This window comes from Megascapheus bottae, chromosome 1, assembly GCF_031878675.1.
Source record: "Megascapheus bottae isolate mThoBot1 chromosome 1, mThoBot2.hap1, whole genome shotgun sequence".
NCBI classification, from domain to species: Eukaryota; Metazoa; Chordata; class Mammalia; order Rodentia; family Geomyidae; genus Megascapheus; species Megascapheus bottae.
In genome coordinates, this window is record NC_143509.1 from 4,606,381 (window position 1) to 4,623,613 (window position 17,233).

At 40.6% G+C, this 17,233-nt stretch overlaps 1 pseudogene; it reads left to right on the forward strand.

Moving 5' to 3' along the window:
- The first annotated feature begins 5,246 nt into the window (after nt 1–5,246).
- On the forward strand, nt 5,247–6,191 carry LOC150068077 (olfactory receptor 7E178-like; annotated as a pseudogene).
- Nucleotides 6,192–17,233: the final 11,042 nt, after the last annotated feature.

Below are 17,233 nucleotides of genomic sequence, written 5' to 3' on the forward strand. Positions count from 1 at the left end.
TAGCAAGATAACTAGAAAGCCAAGAGAATGGGAAAAGATTTTACTAGCTATACATTAGACAAGAATGTCATATCTAAAATATACTTAGAGCTAAAAAATTAATCCACCCCCAAAGAAATTCTTGAAAGGGCCAGGAGCATAGCCTAGTGGTAGAGTGCTTGCCTAGCATGCACCAAGCTTGGGTTCAATTCCTTAGTACCACATACACAGAAAAAGCTAAGAAGTGCTGCGGTGGTTCAAGTGGTGGAATGCTAGCCTTGAGCAAAAGAAAGAAGCTCAGGGACAGTTGTCAGGTCCTGAGTTCTAGTCCCAGGACTGGCCAAAAAATGAAAAGAAGTCCTTCAAAGAACAACAACAAGCACCTGGTTAATAAGTGGGCTAAACATTTAAAGAGAGACTTCTCTGATGAAGAAATAAGAACAGGCAATAGATACACAAATAAATGTACTCCACCTTCGGCCATAAAGCATTTGTCAATAAAAACCACATTGAGATTTTATCTCACTCCAGTTAGAATGGCCATTATCAAGAAAACAAATTATAACAGATATTGTTGGGGATGTGTCCAAAAGGGAAACGTTACTACACTGTGGGAATGTAATCTTGTTCAGCCACTTGAGAAAGCAATATGGAGATTCCTTAAAAGACTAAACATAAAACTTCCTTATGACCCAGCAATCTCATTCCTGGATATTTTACCCAAATGACTATAACCAGGCTGTACTAAAGCCACCAGCACAACCATGTTAAGGTTTACTATAGCCAAGATATAGAATCAATCCAGATGCCCCTCAGTGGATGAATGGATCAAGAAAATATGGTATATGTGTATATACACAATGGAATTCTATGCTTCAATTAGAAAGGATGACATTGCCCCATTTGTAAGGAAATGGAAAGACTAGGGAAAATTATATTAAACAAAGTAAGCCAGACCCAAAGAAGCATAGGCTTCATGGATTCTTTTTCTTTTTTGTTGTGGGTCATGGGGCTTGAACTCAGCCTAGGTGCTGTCCCTGAGCTCTTCAACTCAAGGCCATCATTCTATCCCTGAGCCTGGGCGTTTTCACTGAGCTCTTCAGCTGAAGGCTACCATCCTACACTTGAGCCAAACCCCACTTCCCATTTTCTAGCGGTTAATTGGAGATAAGAGTCTCTGGTCCTTTTGTGCTCAGGCTGGCCTTGAACCTTGATTTTCAGATCTCAGTCTCCTGAATAGCTAGGATTACAGGCATGAGCCACCATGCCTGATGTTTTCCCTCATTTGTAATATCAGAATATGCCTGTAAATTTAGAAGTAAACCCAATGGATAGGAAAAAACAAAAAATTATACTTGCACATGATTAAGTAAATAGGACTCTAAACATCCACACAGTGGGAACAAATGAGGATATTCTTAGGAGAGAATCACAAAGGCTCAATACTTAGGCGCATATAATCATATCATTTCATGTTTATCAAAATGAACTCCAAGAAACAGAAATGAAGTTTGTTTTTTTTTTTGCCAGTCCTGGGTCTGAGACTCAGAGCCTGAGCTTGAGTCCTTGGGCTTTCTCAAGGCTAGCACTCTGACACTTGAGCCTTGGCACAATTTTGGCTTTTTTTCTGTGTATCTGGTAGTGAAGAATTAAACCTGCGCCTTTGTTCATGCTAGGCAAGCATTCTACCACTAGGCCAAACTCTTATCCAAAATGAAGTTTTTTTAATTTTTTACTTTTTGTGGGCTTTTCCCCCCTCCTGTTTTTCCTCTTTTCTCACTGTTTTTGATTTCTATACTTTTATCTTGATTATAAGTTTATCTGCTTTGGGGAGGGAAAGGGGAAGCACAGAGATGATGGGACAAAGAGTGAACTAATTCAGTAGTGATACTTGCTAGACACAATGTTAGAAATGAACTATAAAACTTGTGGTCAGAAGGGACAAAAACAGGAGAAAATGAGGGAAGAGATGACACTGTTCAGAAAGAAATGTACTCAATGCATAACATATATAACTCCCCTGTACATTACCTCTGCAGTAAAAGCAAAGTAAACCAGACCCAGAGGGAAAAATGTATACCCCAGGCAAAAACATTAGACCCTACCTGCTAAAAGCCACAGGACAGACAGATGGCTTTTCATGGCAGATCACTTGCTGAATAAGTACCAGGCTCGGATTCCAATCTCTAGTACTGCAGGAAAAGCAAACACAAACCTCAGATCACAATCTTATTTACCACTCCTGAGAATACATGCAAAGGAATGTAACTTGGCATATAGATGCAGGCACACCCAAGTTTATCAGGGCCCTGTTCACAATAGTTAAGCTGTGAATCTGTTCAGGTGCCTATCAATGGATATAAAAATTGTGGTACATATACACAATGCAGAACTACTGAGCTATAAGAAGGATATCATTATTTTGTGAATAGAACTAAAGACTATCTTGTTCAGTGAAACAAGGACAGATATCAAGGTGCATTGTGTTCACCAATAAGTGTGTAAAAATGAAACAGCCTTGTATATACATGACTCATTGATGCTACTAAGAAAGTTAAGAAAGTCTGGTAGAAAGACACAGATAAAAAGAAGAAAGACAAGTATCAAGATTTGTCTACTATGGCACATGCAGATGCTATATACATGCACATGTGAATAGTATTGAAACAGATTGTAGCTATGAAAATAACACAATTGAAACCATGAAGATTCTAGAAGGAAGGATAAGGGAGGAGGGAAAGAAAGAGTAATGCTGGGTGTGAATTTCATTTAAACTGGTTATATAACTGTATGGAAATATAAAACCTGTGTATAAATACTTTCATAGGATAAAACAAAAATTTAAGAATGATACTGTGATTCAGGCACTGGTGGCTCACACCTGTAACCTAGTTCTTCAGGAGGCTGAGATGTGAGAATTGTGGTTCAAAGCCAGCCAGAGTGGGAATGTCTGTGAGACTCTTGTCCCCAGTTTACCACCAGAAAATCCAGAAGTGGAGCTGTAACTCACATGGTAGACTACTAGCCTTGAGTAAAAACTGGGGACAGTGCCCGGACCCCAAGTTTAACCCCCAGGGCTGTCATTCACATACACAAAAAAATCCCAACCATGAAAAAGAAATTTTACTTAGAGATAAAACTACTAAGAATATAGAAAATGATGTTTGATTCTTCATATATATCTAACTCTCCAAATTTATATGTAATTTGTGTGCTGTTAGTGTCATTAACAATTTTTTTAAATGTGCTGGATTTTATTTATTGTTGTTATTATTATTATTATTATTATTATTATTATTATTATATCAGTCCTGGGGACTGAACTCAGAGTCTGAGCACGGTCCTTGGGATTTCCTCAAGGCTAGTGCTCTACCACTTGGGCCACAGCACCACTTTTCTATGTATGTGGTACTGAGGAATTGAACCTGGGTCTTCGTGCATGCTAGGCAAGCATTTTACCACTAGGCCAAACTCCAGGATTCTATTTTATTATTTTTGAGGTAGGGTCTTAGTAGGTAGCCAAGCTTTGAACTTTTCATTCTCCTATGTCAGTATTTGAAGTTCTGAGATTATAGGCATGAGTCACCTTGCCTTTGTGTGTACAATTTATTTTATTAAGATTCATGGGAATTAGAAAATATTCACAGGGGTGACACTGGTCAAGATGCATTGTATTCATAAGCTGTTTTGTTAAATGGCAACTCCTCTGCATAACTACTTAAAGATAAATTTGAGCAAAGAAAAAGGAAAATAAAGATTTATATCTTAAAGGTCAGAAGAAAGGAATCCAGGTGACATAGCCCCCTTGAGGAGTGAAAGGTCTCAAGCCTTACCAAAAATAATAGGTTTTTATTTTGTTCCTATTTCATCAACATTAACAAGTCCTTAGAGACGGAGATACCATGAGCTAATTTGCCTGATAATCAGTGTTCAGCCTTGAGCTCTCAAACCTAGATGATTGTAAATAACCAGCTGGTGTTCTCCAGTTTTGAAGTTTACTAATTCAAGTCCAGTTGTCTTGCTTCATATCTATCCAGACTTGAGGCTTGTGTCAGGAGTCCACACAGGATTCTGTTATTCTGTGGGTCCTGAGGACAGAGCTTTCCTCTCCATCACGCACCACTGATCACGGAGGGGATGGGTAGTCATTTCTTTCTCATTCTCCCTGGTAATGGTAGCATAGTCTGGTGAGTGCTGTGGGTGAGCCTGGCAGGCTGGATTTGGGTAGCATTAAGAACCTTACCATTAAGATGCAAAGATGGAGCAGCTAGCTAAAAGCTGTGCCCCAAATGCAGAGTCTTCCACCCTCCTTCCATCCAGTGCCCCCCATCCCCAAGGGTGCATGGATCATTTTCATTTGATATGAAATCATTTTCAATTTCCTCTCTGATTTCTTCATCGGCCCAGAGATCATGCAAAACTTTGTCATGCTATCTCCATGTGTGTGCATATTTTAATTAATTTCTCATTTTTTCCCCTTTAGGATCCTTGAAGATATAGAGAATTCTTTTCTTTCACTTTGGTATTTGTTAAGACTTGCTTTATGGCCTGAAATGTGATCTAACTTATAGAAAGTTCAAAGGGTCACTGAGAAGGGCTGGTGACTCACCCCTACAATCTGAGCTACTCAGGAGGCTAATAGAGTATTGTGGAGGTATCTATCTGTTAACCTTATTTTATCTATGGTGCTGTTTAACTCTTTCAGTTATCTTTGTGATTTTATTTTATTTATTGGTCTATCCAATGTTGAAAACACTGTATAGAAGTCATTAATTGTTATTGTATCTAGTTTTATTTTTCTGGTCCTGAGACTTGAATTCTGAGCATTCTGTACATTGTTCTTTAGCTTTTGTACTCAAGGCTGGCACTCTACTACTTGAGCCAGATTTCCATTTTTGGCCTTTTGCTGGTTATTTGGAGATAAGAGTCTCATGGACTTTTCTGATCCACTGGCTTGGAACAATGATACTGAGATGCCAGTCTCCTGAGTAGCTGGCATTACAGGTGGGAGTCACTAGATATTTTATTGTACTCAAAGCTTTACCTGGATTGCTCAAATACACATCACTTGGGTGTATCTCTAAAATAAATGGAATGCATGAAAGGACAAATGATGGATGATGGGATTTGTCAGAAATTAATATTTTGGACGAGATTTTCCTCTCCCTTGAGAATTTCCATGTTGGATTATTTAATCTGAATGTAGTTTTAGTGTTACACACTGGTATAGTTACATTTCTTTCTTTTGACACCATTTTTCAATCTTCAAAAGGTGCTCAGGAAACATGGATGCCCACAACCTAACCCCAGTCACCAAGTTCGATCTCCTGAGCCTCTCAGATGACACTGAGCTACAGCGCGTCCTCTTTGGGCTCTTCCTGTCCATGTACCTGATCACAGTGCTCGGAAATCTGCTCATCATCCTCACTGTCACCTCTGACCCTCACCTCCACACACCCATGTACTTCTTCCTCTCCATCCTCTCCTTGGCTGACATTGGCTTCACCTCCACCACGGTCCCCAAGATGCTGGTGGACACATGGAGTCACAGCAGAGCCATCTCCTCTAGTGGGTGCCTGACTCAGATGTCCTTTTTTATGCTTTTTGGTTGTCTGGACAGTCTGCTTCTGACCGTCATGGCTTATGACCGCTTTGTGGCCATCTGTCACCCCCTGCATTACAAGGTCATGATCGACCCTCGACGTTGTGGCTCACTGGTTGTGGTGTCTGTTGTCATAAGCCTGATGGTGTCCCAGTTACATAACTCTATGGTCTTACAGCTCACTTTCTTCAGGAGTGTGGCCATTTCTCATTTCTTCTGTGATCCTTCCCAGCTCCTCATCCTGGCCTGCTCTGACCTCTTCACCAATGACCTTGTCATGTATTTTGTGGGTGCCATGTCTGCTTTTCTCCCTATTTCGGGAGTCCTTTTTTCCTACTCTAGAATAGTTTCTTCCATAGTCAGTGTGTCATCACCAGGCGGGAGATAGAAAGCTTTCTCCACCTGTGGGTCTCACCTGTGTGTGGTGTGCTTGTTTTATGGCACAGGACTTGCGGTGTACCTCAGTTCGGCGGTGTCAGTGTCTCCCAGGATGGGGGCAGTGGCTTCTGTGGCATACACAGTGGTCACCCCCATGCTGAACCCCTTCATTTACAGCCTCAGGAACAGGGACATCAAACGGGCCATAGGGAGACTGCTGAGGAAAGTCTAATCTCAGTGGGATCAGACTCTTCCTTCTGGAGAAAGCAGCAAGCCCACATTGAGACTCAGAAAACAACAACAACAAACATCTCCCGTCGCTGACCATGTCATTCATGTTTAAAAAATTGTTATTGTAAAGGTCATGTATGGAGAGGTTACAGTTAGGTAAGTCAGGTAATGAACACCTTTCTTTTTGGACAACGTAAACCCTTCCCTTTCCTCCCCACCCTCCACAAGTTGTAGAGTTCATTTTCAGCATAGTGTGTAGTGAGTATCACTGCTGAATTAGTTCATCTTTTGTCCTACCATTTTAGTGCTTCCCGCTTACCCTTTGCAAACAGGTAAACTTATAAGCAAGACAAAAGGCACAGAAAACAAAAATAGCAACAGATAGAAAACAAAGACAAAAAACCCCTTTCGTCTCCATTTCTTGGAGTTCATGTCTATAAATATCATTTTATATGACCGTATGCACAGAGCTATTGAGCCTTTGAGATCCTCTCCTAAGAATATCCTTCTTTGGTCTCACTGTGTGAATGTGTATAGTCCTGTACATTTATCATGTTCAAATGTGTCTTTGTCTTTTATCATCCAGTGTGTTTACTTGTAGACTTATAGGCACATTCTAATGATAAAAAATGGTGGAAACCATGCAACCCATGTTTCATTGGATCTCGCTTACTTCACTGAATATAATTTGTTACAAGCCTTTCCATTTTATTATGAATGGCACAAAGTCATTCTTTCTGATGGAAGCATAGAATGCCACTGTGTACATATAAGCACCATATTTTCTTGATCCATTTCTCCATTGAAGGGCATCTGGGTTGATTCCATATCTTGGCTATGGCAAACAATGTTGGAACCAATATGGTTGCCCTGGTAGCCTTAGGGTGGATTTGTATGTGGTCAGTTGGATAGATGACCAGGAGTAGGACTGCTGGGTCATATTATTTTGAGGAACCTCCATACTGTTGTCTAGAGTGGTTGAGCAAGTTTACTTTCCCACCAACAGTGTAGCAGAGTTTCATTTTGGCTACATTCCCACCAGAATCTGTTATTGTTATTTCTTGATAATAACCATCTAACTGGGGTGAGGTGGAATCTCAATGTTGTCTTTATTTGCATTTCTTTTATGGCAAGAGATGTTGAACATTTCTTCATGTGTCTATTGGCCATTCTTACTTCTTCTGAGAAGTCTCTCTTTAATTCTTTATTTTTTTGCCAGTCCTGGCCTTTGCCCTCAGGGCCTGAGCACTGTCTTTGGGCTTTCAAAAAAGCTAGAGCTCTACCACTTGAGCCACAGCACCACTTCTGGCTTTTTCCATGTATGTGGCACTGAGGTATCAAATCTGTGTCTTTGTGCATATTGGGCAAGCATTTTACCACTAGGACAAACTCCGGGCCTCTTTTTAATTCTTTTACCTCCTTATTAAATGGGTAGTTGTTTATCTGAAGATTTTTTTGAGGGCTTAATTTTTTGAGCACTAGGTAAATGTTAGATATGAGACCCTTCTTGTCTGAAGCATAGCTGGTAAAAATCTCCTATTCTGTGGGCTTTCTATATATCTTGTTAGCCATGTTGGCCCTGCAGAAACTCTTCAGTTTGATGCGATCTTTGGTTTCTTGTTATACTGGATCTTTTCTTAAGAAGTTTTGACCTGTGCCTAGGAACCCTAGTGCTTTCCCTACCTCTTCCTGTAATATTTTCCTGGTATCTTGATTTACACTGAGAGATGCCTAGGCTGGCTTCAAATAATGATCTTGAGATCTCAGCCTCCCGAGTAGCTAGAATTACAGGTGTGAGGCACAGGCGCCTAACTAAATTTTTACTCTTATTTTTCTTTAAGCATAATTTTCTTGATGTTTGTGTGTACTTCTATTCAGTCCATTGGCAGTCTTTTTTTTTCTAGTCGTGGGGTTTGAACTCAGGGCCTGAGCACTGTCCTTGAACCTCTTCCTCAAGGCTAGAGCTCTACCACTTGAGCCTCAGCACCACTTCTGGCATTTTTCTATGTATGTGGTACCGAGGAATCTAACCCGGGTCTTTGTGCATGGTAGACAAGCATGCTACCACTGGGCCAAACTCCTGATCTCACCTTAGAAGTCCTTCAGATGGTTATTTTGAACTTGCTGTCAGATAAATTAGAGATCTCTATTTCTTTAAGGACGACTTGAAACTTTTTTATGTACATGTGTGAAAATGGGACAATGAAGCTTGTTGAGATTGATTTCAGAAGAGGAACAGATGAGAGAGTTCTTGTGGGGCTGATTTTGATCATGCTACATCATCTTCACATGTGGACATGTTAAATGGAATCTTCTTGTATAACTGATGGATGCTTTTTATTGAAATAGGTGGGAGGAACATAAATATTTTCTCAACAATTTAATGTATTTCTTGGCTTGATTCGCGTTTGCCCCCACCCTTTCATTTTGCAAGATTGTTCTTTTTTCGTGGGTAATGGGGCTTGAACTCATCCTGGGCATTGTAATCCTGAGCTCTTTAGCTCAAGGCTACCTCTCTACCCTGGAGCCAAGCCCCACTTTCCAATTTGTAGAGGTTAATTGGAGATAAGAGTCTCTGGTTCTTTTGTGCCTGGGCTGGATTTGAACCTTGATCCTCAGATTTCAGCCTCCTCAGTAGCTAGGATTACATGTGTGAGCCACCACACCCAGCTTATTTGGGTGATGTTTTTTTGCCAGTCCTGGGGCTTGAACTCATGGTCTGAATGCTATCCCTGAGTTTCCTTTGTTCAAGATTAGCAGTCTACCGCTCTACTTCCAGCATTTTGGTGGTTAATTGGTCATCTGAGTCTCTTAGACTTTCCTGCCCAGGCTGGTTTCAAACTATGTTTTTGTTGTTGTTCTTGTTGTTTTTGTATTTTTCAGATCTCAGCCTACTGAGAAGCTAGGATTACAGGCGTGAGCTACTGGCATCCATGTTTATTTCTTTTTTTTAAATTGTATTTTATCGTTAGGGTGATGTATAGAGGAGTTACTGATAATAGGTATGTTACTTCTTGAACATTGATACCCCTTCCCATTTTTTCCCAGCTTCCCCCCTCCACTCCCTCCCAGTTATCTTGATTTTCCCCCTTTCCCTTCCCATTTCAAATAAACACATAAACATATATACAATATACCAGGTACCAAAGTCAGATACAGTAACAACATGAGATAAACCATAAGGTGAGAGGGAGGGGGGAGAGAGAAGGAGAAGAGAAATACATTCACAAGTAGGTTAAGAACAACAAACACAAAGATAAACCTCTTGTTTCCATATCCTGGAATTAATTTTGCATATCCTCATCCTGTATGGCCATATGCACACAGCTATTGAGCTATTGTGATCCTCTGCTAGGAGAATCCTGGATGTGTACTAGTTTTTGCAAATGAGGGAAACCAGGGAGCTATGATCCTTTAGGTCTGGCTTACATTATTTAATATTTTTTCCAAGTTTTTCCATTTCCTTATGAATGGGTTGATGCCATTCTTTCTGATGGCAGCATAGAATTCCATTGTGTATAAATACCACATCTTCTTGATCCAATCATGTACTAAGGGGCACCTATCTTCGCTATAGTAAATGATGGCAGCTGTGTTCTTTATTCTTTTGCATGGTTGTGTTCTTTGTTTATATTGGGGTATTTAGTAAAGTCAAACATATATACTTGTTTCTTTGCTTTTGTTTGTTTAGTGTTAGTTCTATGGCTTGAACTCAGATCCTAGGGCTGAGTTTCTTTTGCTTAAGTCTAGTAATCTACTACTTGAGCTGCAGCTGGGCTTCTGGACTTTATTTTTCTAACTGGAGATAAAGAGCCATATGCATTTTTCTACCTGGGCTGACTTTGAATGATGTTCTTTAGATTTCAGGCTCTTGAATCCCTAGGTTACAGTTATAAGCTATCAGTGTCCAGTGAGTAGTTGAAAATTTAGACAAGTGAATATATGCATACATGAGATTTAGAACCACTAGTTAAGCTATTTAAGAACTTTTAAAATCCTTACTACAATGCTCCTGTGCTAGATAATTTTTACCCTCATTTTCCCAATAAGAAGTTGTCCATATGTGTTTTTAAGAATTCATGCATTTTCTCTTTTACCTCTTCTCAGTTAAACCATAGTGAAAGGAAACCAAATAATGAATCTGAGTTACTTTTAAGTAGCAAAATTAAAGCATTTTTGTGTGTATGTATGTATATGCCATATCTGGGGAGGATTGAATTCAGGGCCTTGGCACTGTCTCTTTTCTGGGTACCTCCTAACTCAAGGCTGATGCTCTACCATTTGAGCCACAGCTCCACTTCTGTGAATTCTATTCTCAGTAGCTTCCATTCACAAATGGAGCAAGAAAGAGAAGTTCTTACAAATAAACCCTTCAAGTGTAACCAAAAGCACTTATGTAAGCCCATAAGCACTGTCCTGAAAGGTAGGAATTTTAATTAGCGTGCTGTATGTTTTTTATCAGATAACAAGAAATTATCTGTTTTGCAGGGTCCTGGTGGTTCACACCTGTAATCCTAGCTTTTTACACAATATGCTTGTGATGCAATTTAAAACTGTCAAGCAGGTGGAAATTTCAAATTTTTCCTGTGACCCTTCTTGAATTCTTCATCTCAGCTGTGTTGACACTTTTCTTTAGTCACCTTGTCAAGGATTTTCTAGTTGTTCCCTGTGGTTTCTGCCCATGTCAGGAATCTTCTTCTATTATAAAATTATATCATCCATCATGAGGCTTTTCCTCAGGTGGGAAATGCAAAGCCTTCTTCACCTGTGGCTCTCATCTCTCTGTGGTGTACTTATTTTATGGAAGCGCCATTGGTGCGGGTCAACAGTATCAAAGTCTCCTAAAGAGAGTGTGGTGGCCCCTATTTGAACCCCTTCATCTACAGCCTGAGGAACAGGGACATCAAGTGTGCTTTATTTAAGCTGGGGGGCAGACTAGTCCAATGACGTTCACTACCCTTGTTCCACTGTCCAAGGTATTTATTTTTGGCTTCTTATGCTTATCATCCTATGCCAGACCTGTGCTTCTTCAGACCTGCATCCTCAGATCTCAGACTCCTGAGTAGCTAGGATTACAGGTGTGAACCATCGTGCCTGGAGAGATAGGGGTTTGTTCACTCATCTGAGATTCAGAACTCTCCTGAATCACAAACCTCTTGTACCACAACACCACTTCTGGCTTTTGGCTGGCTAGTTGGAAATAAGAGTCTATTCTTGCCCAGGCTAGCTTTGAACCTTGATCTTCATATCTCAGCCTTCTGAGTAGCTGAGATTACAGGTGTTAAACCACTGGTACTCATTTCTACTTAGTGTTAAATTTGACCTGCCCAGTTCTTCATCACAGCTACCTCTACCATCATTCTTCCCATCTTGACTATTCCCCCCACAAAAAAATTAATTTGAGGTTTCCCACTTCTGTTATCACAGACATACATTGTTGTTCTTTTTTGCCAGCCTTGGGGCTTGAACTCAGGGTTTGAGTACTGTCCTTGGGCTTTTTCCTCAAGGCTAGAGCTCTACTGCGGGGCACGTCACATCAAAGGTAAAAGGCCCACCTCATGGCCCAGTGCTCACTTCCCGGTTTTGGAGGTCCAACCTGCCTGTCTCCTGGTTGGGAGGTTTGGCTATGGATTGTGATGTAAAATAAGGCTACCTCGAATCCATGGATTGGCCCCGCCGCCCTCTCTGACCTCACCTACCTCCCCCTGTCCTGCCTACTTTTATGTTAATAGATTCCTGCTTCTTACTTTAGCCCCTGGTATCTTCCCATTAAACGAGTCTGCTGTGACATTCTCCCTGGCGCGTCTGTGTCTTCCCTCTGGAGAAGGGAGGGCTGGGTGAAGGCGGCCAGCCGGCCCTATCCTTTCTCGGTCTCGTCTTAGTCGGGGCGTGTTCTCTTTGCCCTTCCTGCTGGTCAGGAGGCAAAGAGTGCTAAAAACCCCTACGCTCTACCACTAGAGCCACAGAACCATTTCTGGCTTTTCTATGTATGTGGTGTTGAGGAATCACACCTGGGTCTTCATGCATGCTAGCACTCTACCACTAAAACAAACTCCCAGCCCCTTTGTTCTTTTCTGATTCATACACCTGCTCTCTCCCCAACTAGCAACCTTCCCATTAAACTTACTTTTGCAAAAATCTGTTTTCCAACTTAGTGTTTAGCTTACCCTTCTTGACATTCATGGAACTTTATCAATTGTTTATTTGTTCCTTATCATCTATATTTTCCTATAATGTGGTCAAATGTAATTGAAGGATTTTGTATTTTGTGCAGGTCTTGGGGCTTGGACTCAGGGAATGGGCACTATTCCTGAGGGTTTTTTTCCTCAAGGCTAGCACTCTGTCACTTGAACCATAGCCCTACTTTCAGACTTACGGTAGTTAATTGCAGATAAGAATCTCACAAACTTTTCTGCCTGGGCTGACATTAAACCATGATCTTCAGATCTCAGCTTCCTGGATAGCTAGCATTACAGGTGTGAATACTGGTGTCTAAGTCATTTTTGATGCTATTAAATGCATTCCCACTTGGGTCTGAAGTGGGAACTCAAAGCGATCTTGCCTACCCACTCTGTATGGATCTTCTGTCCAAGGCTCAGTGAACAGTTGTGCTTGCTGTTGGCAAGGGCCTCTGTAATAATTTTGAACCAGGTCAAGAAATATTACTTTGCACCAGTGGCTCATGACTGCAATCCTAGCTACTCAGGAGGCTGAGATCTGAGGATAATGGTTCAAAGCCAGCCCAAGCAGGAAAGTCTGTGAGCCTCTTATGCCCAATTAACCACTAGAAAACTGGAAGTGGCACTGTGGCTCAAATGGAAGAGTGATATCCTTGAGCAAAAAGAGCACAGGAACAGAGCCTAGGCTCCATGACCCACACAAAAGAGAGAGAGAGAGAGAGAGAGAGAGAGAGAGAGAGAGAGAGAGAGAGAGAGAGAGAGAGAGAGAGAAATTTAAGAACTTGTTCCTTACATTCATTATTCATCCATTCAAAAAGAAGCCAAGACTTTAGAGAATGTCTAGCCCTCAAGGACTGATCGATAGCAGAAGTATAATAGCCTCAAATTGGAAATAATCCAAAATGTCCAGTAACTGATGACTAGATAGACAGAACAAGAAATATTTATACAATAGGCTATTATTCAAAGGGGTGAATTACTCTATAGATGAATCATACGTTGATAAATTATGTCCATAAACAATAAAAAGGGGCCTGGAGTTTGGCCTAGTGGTAGAGTGCTTGCCTAGCATGCACAAAGACCCAGGTTTGATTCTCTGTACCATATACATTGAAAAAGCCAGAAGTGGTGCTTTGCGTCAAGTGGTAGTGCTTTAGCCTTGAGAAAGCTCAAGATAAGCTCTGAGTTCAAGCGCCAGGACTGGTAAGAAAAACAAAAAACATAAACAATAAAAAGTATTCCTTTATCTAAGCACCAGTGGTGGTTTATGTCTGTAACCTGCTACTCAGAAATGCTGAGATCTGAGCTTCACAGATGGAAGCCAGCCCAGGAGAGGAGAGTCCATGAGACTCTCATCTCCAGTTAGCCAGCAAACGAAAGAGAGACATGTGCCAAGTTTTAGAGCACTAGCCTTGAGCAAAAACGTTCAAGGACAGCATGCAGGTCCTGAGTTCAAGGCTCAGGATTGGAACACACACACACACACACACACACACACACACACACACACACACACACTGTACCCCCATAATGTGCATAACATGAAACACATGCATTGCTGTATGGTTTCTTTGGGGGTATTGCCTCATTTTTGGTGGGGTGGGGACTTGCTTTTACTTTATATTCTACTTTCTGCACGGATTCATTCACATTTTGTCTTCCCACTTCTAGGATGCTAGCACCTGTGTGGGCTGCCAAAGTCATTAAAGACATTTCTAGTCTTCAATATGCTTGATGGCTCAGTAGCAGAGCCACAGGAACTGTGGTGATGATGGGTTATTTCTCATACAGTTCATTTTTGGTACAAATGGGATCCTGAAAGTCAAGGCTGTTGAGACTTCCTGTAACACTAATATGTCACTCAGGGAGAAACTTCTATTTTAAAATTAAAATCTTTTTTTGCCAGTCATGGGCTTGAGCTCAGGGCCTGAGCACTGTCCTTGGACTTTCTCAAGGCTAGAGCTCTCCACTTGAGCCTCAACACCACATCCGGATTTTTTCTATATGTGGTACTGAGGAATCAAACTCGGGTGCATGCTAGGCAAACACTTTAACCACTAGGCCAACCTCCTGGCCGCTGAAATTAAAGTCGTAAAAATTTTTTTTGTGCCAGTCCTGAGGCTTGAACTCAGGGATTGGGCACCTTGAGCTATTTTGCTCAAGGCTACTGCTCTGCCAGTTGTGCTAGATCTCCATCTCCAGTTTTTGTTTCGTTTGTTTGTTTTTTGGTGGCTAAATTGGAGAAAAGAGTCTCATGGGATTTCCTTCCTGGGCTGGCTTTGAACTGCCATCCTCCGATATTAGCTTCCTCAGAAGGTAGGATGACAGGTGTGAGCCACTGGCACTAAGCCTGAAATTAAAATTTTTAATGGGAGACAGCAATTAGTGAAGTTTGATAAACAGTCATGGGAAACTTCTTGTTTAGAATGAGAAAGGCGATTAAAAATCTCCAGGGCATTGATCATATTAACTAAAAATGATCAAACATAGTAGATAAAGAAAAAAATTAGAGAAAACAAATGTATCTGTCTTTAGAGATTTAGGGGGCTGGCAAGACATTTATTCTGTCTCCCCTTTAAAGTAAAGAACAATTAAATGAAGGAGTTGCTCTGAGAACTCTTTTCTCAAGGTCTTGGAAATATCCCCAAAGAAAACATGGGGATTCTTAAGGCTTAGGGATTACCTAAGGGGGATATCTCCTTGAGCTTGATTGTTTTGTTTGTTGGAAAAAGTTACCAGGGGGAAAGGAGACGTGTCAGACAGGGTTCTATGATGCAGTCTGAAAGTGATGCGTCATAATTGCAAGAGCTTATTTAGAAGTAAATGAAAATTAAATGGAAGCAATAGGGACCCAATAAAGGTCCAAAGTTTCTAAAGTATCTTCTCCAAATTAGTAAGACAAGCCTCCCTTATTAAACACGAGAATTCTGAGCTCCTTTCACAGATCTTTTAAGTCTGAAACTCCTGGAGTCAGACTCAGATTTTTAATGAGCTCTTAAAGTCATTTCTGCATGGTTGAATTTGGGAACGTGTGGCTCTAAGGGGTTTGTTTGCATGAATAACTTTAATGAACAACGATAGACCCATAGAGGACTGCCATTTTCAGATTTCAGGGCTCTCTGCCTCCTTCCGAATGCTCATGTGTACATCTGAAGAAAGAATGATGTGTTCATTTTGGAATTCATTAAAAATACTCTGCATTTTTTTCTTTTGGGAACACTGCACTTTTTCCGTATATTTTTTTATTGTAATTAATAGAAGGGTTACATTATATTCATCAAATAGAAGGTGCATTACTTCACAAATATTGATACCCTTTCTCATGTCCTGTTTCCCATTTTCCTCCCCTCTCCCCCCTCACAACTTGATTTCCCCCTTCCCTCTCCTATTTCAAATAACCAATTAAGCATATATAAGATATATCAGATAACAAGGTTAAGTATTGTAACAATATGGGATAACCAAGGGACAGTAAAAGAAATGAGAGATAACATAGTACATCAAGGACAACAATCACTCATTATATTGCTTTTGTTTCCTTATCCTGGAGGTCCTTACATTTAGTGTTGTACTATTTGGCCTAATGTCTCTAGATTTTGTTCTATTTTAAATCCCTGCTAGGAGAGCCCTAGGTTCCTACTGATTATGACAAATGAGGAAGACTTTTGGGCCTATGTTCCTTTGAGTCTGGCTTACTTCACTTAATATGATTTTTTCTAAGTCTTTCCATTTCCTTACAAATGGGGCGATGTCATTCTTTCTGACAGCAGCATAGTATTCAATTAACACTGAATTTTTTTTAAACTGCCATTTCTTATTGTTTCTATGTTCAGTGGAATGTTATTCCTCATATGAAAATCAAATTATTTATCTTATCTATTTTTATTAAAGAGTTTATTAACATTGATTTTTACATCATATTTCAAATGATGTATTTAACAAATAAATATTCAAGAAGTGAATCTCTATTAATCACTGGCACTTACATTTTAGAACATAATTAAAATTAGGCTGAGGGTTTGTATATCATAGATACATATTTGCCAATCCTGGGACTTGAACTCAGGGCCTTGGCACTGTCTTTGGACATTCAAGGCTAATGTTCTGCCACTTGAGCCACAGCGCTATTTCCAGCTTTTTCTGTGTATGTGGTACTGAGGAATTGAACCCAGGCGCCATGTATACTAGGTGAGCACTCTACCATTAGTCTGTGCTCTGGCCCCAATTATTTATCATTTTAAATGGGCATCTTGATCTTTTCCATTTGAATGTCTGCATGCATGCTTCTCCCTTCTCATGCACATTGGCAATTCCAGGTGGCATTACAAATTACAGACAACAGCTGGGAGTCTGGCGTACTGGTAGAGTGCTTGCCTAGCATGCACAAAGACCTAGGTTTGATTCCTCGGTACCACATCCATAGAAAAATTTCAGAAGTGGTACTGAGGCTCAGGTGGTAGAGCTCTAGCATCGAGAAAGTCCAAGGACAGGGTTCAGGCCCTGAGTTCAAGCTGAGGATTGGCAAAAAAAATTAGATGTAAATTTTGATTTCTATTGTACTGAAGTAGATATATTTACCTGAACACGTAATGCATATTTATTTATTTTTGTTTGTTAATGCATATTTATATCATAAGAGTGATGCACATTTAAATTCCTGGGAGAAATTGGTCAGATGTGGGGCTTGAACTCACAGCCTGGGTACTGTTCCTGAGCTTTTGTGTGCAAGGCTAGCACTCTACCACTTTGAGTCACAGCACTGCTTCCAGTTTTCTGGTTCAGGATCAGGAGAAAGGCTTTGTCTCCAAGGTGGCTCCGAGCGGCTGGCGGCGATCCACACTGTCTTCTTGATTCAGTTTTCTGC